The following is a 10,840-nucleotide window of genomic DNA, read 5'->3' on the forward strand; positions in this document are numbered from 1 at the left end:
CTAGTGAGAGAACTTAGGCGAGTACTGGACTGCAGCTAAGCCCCCGAGTGGGAGGATTGCTCTCCACTCGGTAGGATTTTTTCAAACTTAGGCGAGTACTGGACTGCAGCTAAGTCTCCTAGTGAGAGAACTTAGGCGAGTACTGGACAGCAGCTAAGCCCCCGAGTGGGAGGATTGCTCGCCACTCGGTAGGATTTTTTCAAACTTAGGCGAGTACTGGACTGCAGCTAATTCTCCTAGTGAGAGAACTTATGCGAGTATTGGACTTCAGTTAAGCCCCCGAGTGGGAGGATTGCTCTCCACTCGGTAGGATTTTCTTTCGAACTTAGGTGAAACGGATTCGCGACTAAGCCCACCCACTGGGGGATTTCAGAAGTAAATAAGAACACAACAATCGAATGATAGGACCATAAGCTCTTGTCTTTGATAAACAAATTACAAAGGTGTTTCTTATTACATTTTATTCAAACGAGTGCTTAAGTATAAAAGGGGCGGGGCAGCTCCGCGTTCCAAGCCCGTGGCTCATCTTTCTGATGCTCAATACTGTGAAGATGGTATGCTCCGTTGTGGAGAACTTTGGTGATGATGAAGGGGCCCTCCCAAGTCGGGGCAAGCTTGTGTGGATTCTGTTGATCCACTCGAAGAACCAGGTCTCCTTCTTGAAAGGCTCGACCCCTCACATTTCTGGCGTGGAACCAGGTCTCTCTTTCCTCCTCTAAGAGATCGACTGAATCTTGCCGGGCCTGCTCTGCTTCCTCTTCGGAGAAGAGCTCAACTCGGGGTGCATTGTGGAGCAGGTCACTTGGCAGAACAGCTTTGGCTCCATAGACTAAGAAGAAAGGAGTTCGTCCGGTCGACCGATTAGGAGTTGTCCTTAAACCCCACAGAACTGACGGAAGTTCATCAACCCAAGCACGTGCTGCGTGTTTGAGATCACGCATCAGTCAGGGTTTCAGTCCTTTGAGAATTAGGCCATTGGCTCTTTCTGCTTGTCCGTTCGACTTCGGGTGAGCGACAGAAGCATAGTCGACTCGAGTGCCCTGAGAGGCGCAGAAAGCTCTGAACTCATCGGAATCGAAGTTCGATCCATTGTCCGTGATGATGCTGTGTGGGACTCCATATCTGAATGTCAATTCTCTGATAAAACTGACATCGGTGCTAGCATCGAGGTTCTTGATAGGTTTAGCTTCGATCCATTTGGTAAACTTGTCGACTGCAACGAGCACATGAGTGAAGCCGCTCCTGCCAGTTCTCAGTGGTCCAACCATATCCAGTCCCCAAACAGCAAAGGGCCAGATGAGGGGGATGGTCTTTAGGGCTGATGCTGGCTTGTGAGACATGTCGAAGTAAAACTGGCAGCCTTCACATCTGTCGACTATATCTTTCGCCATTTCATTTGCTCGTGGCCAATAGAATCCAGCTCGGTATGCTTTAGCCACGATGGCCTGAGAGGACGCATGATGACCACAGGTCCCCGAGTGGATGTCATTGAGGATCATTCGACCTTCTTCTGGTGTTATGCATTTCTGACCGACTCCAGTCACGCTTTCCCTGAACAGCTGCCCTCTTATCACAGTAAAGGCCTTGGATCGACGGACGATCTGTCGAGCCTCTTCTTCATCCTCTGGGAGTTCTTTCCTGAGGATGTATGCAATGTAGGGCACCGTCCAGTCGGGAGTAATGGCCAGAACCTCCATGATCAGGTCGACCACGGCTGGGACCTCGACTTTAGTCGGATCTGTGGCGCTCTTAGGTTGCGGGGGCTCTTCGGTAAAAGGATCTTCCTGAATTGTCGGCGAGTGAATATGCTCCAAAAACACATTGCTGGGAATGGCTTCTCTCTTGGAACCTATCTTTGCCAAATCGTCGGCTACTTGATTTTTCAGTCGGGGTATGTGGTGGAGTTCTAACCCCTCAAACTTCTTCTCAAGCTTTCTCACCGTGTTGCAGTAACCAGTCATGGCTGGGCTTCTGACGTCCCACTCCTTCATCACTTGATTAACTACCAAATCTGAGTCGCCATAGACCATGAGGCGACGGACGCCGAGTGAGATGGCCATGCGCAACCCATACAGGAGTGCTTCATATTCTGCTTCATTGTTGGTGGAATCAAAGTGAATCTGGAGGACATATCTGAGCCTGTCTCCTCGGGGGGATACCAGAACTACTCCAGCACTAGAACCGTTCAGCATCTTGGATCCATCAAAGAACATGGTCCAGTGCTCAGAGTGAACTTGAGTTGGCAGTTGCTGTTCGATCCACTCGGCGAGGAAATCTACTATTGCTTGGGACTTGATAGCTTTCTTTTCCTCAAACTTGATATCCAAGGGAAGGAGTTCAATCGCCCATTTGGCCACTTGACCAGTTGCATCTCTGTTGTGCAGAATCTCTGATAATGGAGCGTCGCTGACGACTGTAACAGAGTGATCCGAGAAATAGTGTGCAACCTTCTTCGTGGTCATGTAATTCCCATAGACAAGCTTCTGATAATGAGGATATCTCTGCTTTGACGGGGTGAGGACTTTAGAAATATAATAAACTGGGCGTTGAACCTTATAAGCTTTTCCTTCTTCTTCTCGCTCGACCGTAAGTATTGTACTGACGACTTGTCCAGTGGCTGCTATATAAGCAGTAGAGGCTCTTTGCTGATTGGAGCAGCAAGCACCAGCTGGGTGGAAAGCAGGGCTTTTAGCTCTGCAAACGTTGCATCAGCTTCTCGGGTCCACCCGAACTTGTCTAATTTCTTCATCAGTCGGTAAAGAGGCAGCGCCTTTTCACCGAGGCGAGCAATGAATCGACTTAGGGTGGCCAAGCAACCAGTAAGCTTCTTGACATCATGCACACGCACAGGGTGTTTCATTCAGAGTATAGCGCCTACTTTCTCTGGGTTAGCATCGATTCCTCGTTCGGAAACAAGAAAACCGAGTAACTTTCCGCCTGGAACTCCAAACGTGCACTTTGATGAATTGAGCTTGATATCATACCTTCTGAGGTTGGCAAAGGTTTCAGCAAGGTCAGTCAGTAGGTCGGAACCTTTACGTGACTTGATCACAATGTCATCCATGTATGCTTCCACATTCCGACTGATCTGAGTGAGCAGGCACTTCTGAATCATCCGCATGAATGTGGCTCCGGTGTTCTTCAAACCGAATGGCATTGTGACATAACAGAAGCACCCAAACGAGGTGATAAAAGCTGTCTTTATTTCGTCGGGTCCGTACAGACAGATCTGGTGGTACCCGAAGTAGGTGTCCAAAAAGGACAAACGCTCGCACCCTGTAGTCGAGTCAACTATCTGATCGATGCGAGGGAGAGGGAAGTGATCTTTCAGGCAGGCCCAATTGATATGCTTGAAATCAATACACGTGCGAAGTGAGTCGTCTTTCTTTGGGACCATGACAACATTGGCTAACCACTCGGAGTGATAAATCTCTTGGATAAACTCAGCTGCCAAAAGCCGAGCCACCTCTTCAACGATTGCCTTTCTTTTCTGGGCGGCGGACCGTCGAAGATGCTCTTTGACTGGTTTCACCTTCGGGTCGACTCACAAACGATGCTCAGCCAGTCCCCTGGGAACACCCGGCATGTCAGAAGGCTTCCATGCAAAGATGTCCTAATTCTCACGGAGGAACTGGATGAGCTCTTCTTCCTATTTGGAGTCGAGTGTGGTTGAAATGTGAGTCGGAGCTGCATTGGGATCCGTCGGGTGAATGTGAATCGACTTCGTTTCACCAGACGACTGGAATGCTGAATCTGTGGCTGGCTTCTTGGCTCGTAGCAAGTCACTCGGATCTGCGTTTTTCTGGTATTCTTGCAATTCTACCACGGCCATCTGGGCATCGGCGGTCTTTGAGCCCTTCTGGAAGCATTCTTCCGCCTTCTTCCGGTTACCAAAGATAGTGATCACTCCTCTGGGACCAGGCATCTTCAGTTTGAGGTACACGTAATATGGTCGAGCCATAAATCGTGCATAAGATGGCCTGCCTAGAATTGCATGATAAGCATTTTGGAAATCCACAACTTCAAACGTCAACTTTTCTTTGCGGTAATTTTTGGAATCACCGAAAACCACGTCGAGTGCAATCTGACCGAGGGATGTAGCCTTCTTGCCTGGAATGACCCCATGGAAACTCATATGGCTTTCGCTGAATCTGGACATCGGAATGCCCATTCCTTTCAATGTTTCTGCATACAGTATGTTCAGGCCACTGCCACCGTCCATCATAACCTTTGTCAGTTGAGTGCCTTCGACCACTAGGTCGACCACCAGTGCTTGCCTCCCAGGGGGTGGCGATGTGCGCTGGATGATCAGACTGGTCAAGTGTAATGGCAGTCTGCGACCACTTCAAGTAGCTGGGTGTCACCGGAGCGACCATGTTCACTTTCCTGTTGATGACTTTCAATCGACTTTTGCTCTCAACGTCAGCAAAAATCATCAGAGTGGAATTCATGCGGGGATAACCATCATCATCCTCTCCCTCATCCTCAGCCTTGTCTGCTTCCTTCTCCTTTTCCTTGGGCTGTTTCTCTCGGAACTGCTGGATTAGGAGCCGACACTGCCGAGTGGTGTGCTTCGGGTAAATGAAATTACCTTCTTCATCTTTTTTGGTGTGGATATGGCACGGTAGATCCAACACGTCATTTCCATCTTGATATTTTACTTTCTTGGGGTTCCACGGCCCTTTGGGATTCCCCTTGAACTTTCCTTGAACCACAACCAAGGCTTCACCCGGAGCAGCTGGCTCGGCCTTGCACTTCTGTTTCTGACCAGAGTTTCCTCCTCCGGCTTCGTGGGCGACTGCTTTGTGCTTGCCACTCCGGAGTCGCTCTTCTTCTTCACCAGTGGCATACTTGGTGGCAATTTCCATCATCCGAGCCAGAGTCATATTTCTTGTCCGGGCGAATTTCATATTAAACTCCCGATACCTGACGCCTTCCTTAAAGGCACAAATTGCCTGATGATCTGACACATCTTCTACCATGTGGTGTAGGGTGATCCATCTCTGGATATAATCCCTCAAACTTTCATTCGGTTTCTGAACACAACACTGTAATTCTGTCAAACCTGTCGGCCGTTTGCAAGTGCCCTCGAATGTTCTGACAAACACTTGGGCGAGATCTTCCCAAGTATAGATGCTCCAGGCGCTAACTGATTCGGCCATGCTCTAGCCGAGCCCTCCAACATCAGAGGAAGGTGTTTCATGGCCACTTCATCATTGCCGCCACCAATCTGGACAGCCACTCGGTAGTCTTCAAGCCAAGTGCCAGGCTTGGACTCTCCGCTGAACTTACTAACTCCAGACGCCAACCTGAAGTTGGGGGGAATCACCGCAGCTCTGATAGCTCTGCTGAAGCACTCTGGACCAGAGACATGCACCCTGTTGCTAGTTTGCGGATCTCTGTCATGGCCCTCTTGGTGAGCTCTATTTCTGTCGACCAAGCCCTGCACGAGAAAAGATCTCGCATCAAAGCCTGGCTCCCTGGGGTCGACTGGAATACCTCTTCCGACACTGTGAGGGCATCTGTCTTCATGTGGCCGAGGCACATATGACCCACTCCTTGGAGGAGGCGTGGGCACTCGACGGCGATCATCGCGATCGGCACGGCGATCATACTGCTCTCGATTTCTATACTGATCACGCCGATCCCCACGTCCCTCACACCTCGGGGGCGATCTTGGGCTATGGGCCGACTAAACTATGTCTGCGACCATGGATCAGCTATGGATCCTATTCCACGATTGAGACACGGCCGTATTCTGCTCTCCTGCTGCCCGGAGCAAGGCTCTGATCTGCACCAGATCTCGGCCAGCTTCTGATTGGGAAGGTTGGATAGACTCTGCTATCCCGGCAGTAGCTGCTAGATTCTGGATCGGTGTTCGGTATACCTAAGTCGGAGGTGGAAAAAGATGGCGTCGACTAGACTCAGGAGCACGTTGTCGAGCGCGATCGTCGAGTACGCGCTGGAGGTTCTCTAGTCGAGTGCACTCAGCCAGGTTGGCCAAGCGCGCCTGCTCCAAGGCCTAGGCCTCAGGGGTTTCTCCAACTATAGGAGTATGCAATGCATCCATATTCCGGCGGCGAAGTTTCTCCCTCTGCTGCGAAGAAAGGGGTTCGGGGCGGTACTCCTCGTGAATGCGCGACGGATCGCCGTTCCCGTCGCCTCCGTATTTGCAGTTGAAGCCAGGAGGGCTGTGTGGTCCATTGACCATCAAAACTTCCGCCGCCGGGTCGCTACTGTCGCACTCGGATGCGGTCTCTACGGACCCAGTCGATAGATCGAACAGGTCATAGAGAGTTTCGTCGGGCTCGATCGCCGTGACTTGAGGGGTGGCCGACTGGCGGGCCACCGCATGCTTCACTCACTGTTGAAGCCTCGACCGACCGGTGCGTTTGCTCTGGCGGGTCGCAGGGAGGGGGAAAGCTGCTGGAGTCGACTGGTACTGGGTCGACGATTGCCGCAGGAGGACGCCGCGGACGCACGCGCTAAAGTGCTTCGCCCCGCGGGCGGGAAGGGCGTCAGCGTCGAGTGGTGCCTCCTGAAGCCAAGCGGAGTCGTCGGCGACAAACACGAGCGCGCTGAGATGGATCTCGCGGCCCTCAGCCAAACCTCCGCCTAGAACCATGATGAAGGGGACGGAAAAATTGCAACTTCTCCAACAAGTCGCTAAGACACTGGCCCCACGGTGGGCGCCAACTGTCGTGGTTCTAAGACTGACAGTAGAATAGGGGGTAGGAATGTAGAGGCAAGATCCTAGCTATGGAGGAGTTGTACACACGAGTTTACGAGTTCAGGCCCTTCTCGGAGGAAGTAATAGCCCTACATCTCGGAGCCCAGAGGCGGTCGACTGAATATATGTGTGCAAATTACAGAAAGTGTGAACCCTTGTCCCAGAGGAGGGGGGTGGCTTATATAGAGTGCACCAGGACCCCAGCTCTCCTCCGTTACACAAGGTTCTATGCTCATAAAGGAGGGGCGTTACTGGTAACGTCTGTAGTAAAGTGTTGTAAATGCCCATAAAGCTATGGTTCAAGTCCTGACCGTTGCAGAGTGGAGGGTTTCTCATCTTCTGGTGGTCGAGTGAGCACATCTTCATGGTCGAGTGGATGATGGTTTCTCTTCGACTGCTTCTGATTCTTTGTAGAGATGTCCTTGGGGAGGGTATGTTGGACAGATCCATGACCCTACCCTTGGTACATAGCTTCATCAAATAGGACCATTATTTCCGGAGCCCGTTGCATGTTGTCCAATGCAGGTTTGCATAGGCGTTTTTGGGCTGAGGCTGCTTCCACTGCTTGTTATCTCATTAATCGTTCATCATCTATTGATCTTAATAAGAAAACTCCAATTGAGGTATGGTCTAGTTCACCTGCTGATTATTCATAGTTGAGAGTTTTTGGTTGCACTGCTTATGCTCATGTTGATAATGGAAAGTTGGAGCCTAGGGATGTTAACTGCATCTTCCTTGGTTATAAGTCTGGTGTTAAAGGTTTTAAATTGTGGAATCCTGAAACCCAGAAGGTCGTTATTAGCGGAAATGTTATCTTTAATGAATTTTCTATGTTACATGATGTTTCATCTACTAATGTTCCCATTGAGAGTGAACAACAGCCTATTGTTCAGGAGCCTACTGTTCAGGTGGAGCATGTTATTGATTTAGGTGATACATCTGGTGATGAAATTGTTGATGCACATGATGAACCCGTCGTTAATGATGATAATGTCACCCCCACTCCAAATCAGCATATTGTTCCGCCCAGTTGGAATCTCGCATGTGACAGAGTTTGACGGGGTATTAATAAACCTGGCAGGTTAATTGAAGAGTGCAATATTGTTTCTTTTGCTTTATCTGTTATAGAAGAAATTGAAGGTAATGTTGAGCCTTCTTCATATTCCGAGGCTATTATTTCTGCTGATAGTAATAAGTGGATAACTGCTATGCATGATGATATGGAATCACTTGAAAAGAATGGAACTTGGGATTTAGTAAAATTACCTAGAGAGAAGAAACCTATTCGTTGCAAGTGGGTTTTCAAGAAGAAAGAAGGTGTTTCTCCTAATGATGAGACAAGATATAAAGCAGGCTCTATTCGCACTTTACTCAGTATTGTTGCCATGAATGATTTAGAGCTTGAGCAATTGGATGTTAAAACTGCATTCTTACATGGAGAATTAGAAGAGGATATATATATATGGAACAACCTGAAGGTTTTGTTATTCCTGGAAAAGAAAAGCTTGTGTGTAAGTTAAAGAAATCTCTTTATGGATTTGAGCCACCCCCTAGACAGTGGTACAAGAGATTTGACACCTTTATGCTCTCTCAAGGTTTCAAAAGGTCTAATTATGATAGTTGTGTTTATTTGAAAACTGTCAATGGTTCAACTATTTATTTGCTCCTTTATGTTGATGATATGCTAATTGCTGCAAAGAGTATGTCAGAGATTAATGAACTAAAGAAGCAATTGAGTAATGAATTTGAGATGAAGGATTTGGGTCCATCAAATAAAATACTTGGCATGGTAATATCCAGAGATAGACCGTCTGGAAAAGTATATCTAAGTCAGAAGTGATATATTGCTAAAGTTCTTTGTCATTTTAATATGCATAATGCCAAGCCGATGAGTACTCCGTTAGCTGCACACTTCAAATTATCATCAGCTTTATGTCCTAAGTCAAGTGCAAATATGGAGTACATGTCTAGAGTTCCCTATTCAAGTGTAGTTGGTTCACTTATGTATGCCATGGTTTGCTCTCGTCCTGATTTATCATATGCATTGAGCGTTGTCAGTAGATACATGGCTAATCCCGGAAATAAGCATTGGAAAGCAGTTCAATGGATTTTCAGATACCTACGAGGTACCTCCAATGCTTATTTACAGTTTGGGGAAACTAGAGATGGACTTGTTGGTTTTGTTGATTCTGATTTTTCTGGTGATTTGGATAAGAGAAGATCGCTCACGGGTTATGTTTTCACCATTGTTGGTTGTGCTGTGAGTTGGAGAGAAACTTTGCAGTCTATTGTGGCTTGTTCCACTACTGATGCCGAGTATATGGCTATTTCTGAGGCATGCAAAGAAGCTATCTAGTTAAGAGGTTTGTACACTGAGCTTTGTGGAGATTCATCTTGCCCTACCATATTTTCTGGCAGTCAAAGTGCCATATATCTTACAAAGAATCCAATGTATCATGAGAGGACAAAGCACATTGTTGTCAGATTTCATTATATTCGAGATGGTGTTGTTGAAGGCAATTTGAATGTATGCAAGATAAGTACTCATGATAATCCTGTTGATATGATGACAAAGCCAGTTCTGACTAATAAGTTTGAGCTTTGCTCAGGCTTAGTTAGTATTTCTCACTAGTCCTATGGACTTTGACGCACAAGGTGTTTATGCTGATTTGGATGGAGTTGTCTACTTTCTTCGACTACTGGAGGGAATTTGGCTAAAGGTGGAGATTGTTATATTGTGATCCAAATTCTACCGTATTGGACTAGATGTAGTACATATAGTGTGGGCCTTTGCGTTTGTACCGACGCGTACGAGCACAAATCTTTTACTTGTCCTCCAAGGACTCTCATGTATTGCCCTCATATATACCCCATGTAGTCGCATCTCAGACGGTCTGTCGTCTCGTGCTTGTAATACTCCTTCTCATAGTGATTGCACCTTCATGCGTCTGTGGTTTTCTCCCGCAAGGGTTTCCACGTAAAAATCCGTGTCTCTTTGTCTCTTTTATTTTTTGTTATTATCCGTGTGATAAGTAATAGAGAAATGGGCATTGCTGCCAAATGAGTTGCAAGACAAACTCAACATGAAAACCTAACCTAATGTAGTAAAACCAGTTTCTATCCTTGCTCGAGTAGAAAGAGTCCTAACAACTTCTCCTCTATTCATATAAAACTGTAGGCATCGTTCTATTAAATTCTGGACCTGCAACAACAAAAAATGTTTAGTTATTTACTAATAGCCGAAGCTCCAGTTACCAGCATTGTCCCCACAGAAATCACAGAGAATCTAGACATCTTTGGATCTTAATAGTTCAATGTCTTCATGGGAGACCTTTTTACTATCATCATCTGCTACTAAAAATGAACAAGAATCTCCTAAAGGTTCATCAGTTGTCTTTGGCTGCCCAGTTTTCCCTTCATCGCCGACTTGCACCGGCGGTTGCAAGTTTGCCTTGCTGTCGATATCCTGTGGGAATGCTCATAAGGTGGCCATTTACTTACAATGCAGTAAAACAGATAAGAAATATTAAAAAAATAGTGAAAGGAAGGCCAGTGGCTCGTATTTATCGAGTGAAATCTACACTAGGATTCAGAAACCCAGTTGGTTGCCTCAGTTTCCAGATTATCATTTACTACAGAATGAATCGATGAGATTTATGTAAGATTAGTTACTTGAGTGTTTTCATAGACCAAGTTCATGTTAATTTGTAGCATTTAGAAGGAAAGATATCTGTAGTTTCTGCTGCTAAACTGTACAGAGGTTATATTTTAGAGTTAACTCATTGAAGCACTCCATATTTTTCACAATACATCTTTTGTAAACTAAAAGTATATGACAGATTACATAGAAAAAAAGATAGACACACTAAAAGATCACACAAAAAGGCAAAGCATCTGACCATCGATCATGTGAGCACATCTAATTGTGCAAGTTTTAATCACTTTTGTTGTGGCAGAACACGATCACCTATGGGTCCATCGGCCCCTTGTGGTTCGGCAAGGGGGAATGCACGTTGCACAAAGAGTGGAGGCCGTGGAGCAGCACGATAGCGGTGAAGCGGGGAGCTTTTTACCCATGTTCGGGCCGCTGTGAAGCATAAAACCCTACTC

General features: G+C 47.0%; 1 pseudogene; it reads right to left on the reverse strand.

Moving 5' to 3' along the window:
• LOC119276560 overlaps positions 1 to 9,926 on the reverse strand; it is a 24,527-nt pseudogene extending 14,601 nt beyond the window's left edge.
• Positions 9,927 to 10,840: the final 914 nt, after the last annotated feature.

Source organism: Triticum dicoccoides, chromosome 1A, assembly GCF_002162155.2.
Source record: "Triticum dicoccoides isolate Atlit2015 ecotype Zavitan chromosome 1A, WEW_v2.0, whole genome shotgun sequence".
Classification (NCBI taxonomy): domain Eukaryota; kingdom Viridiplantae; phylum Streptophyta; class Magnoliopsida; order Poales; family Poaceae; genus Triticum; species Triticum dicoccoides.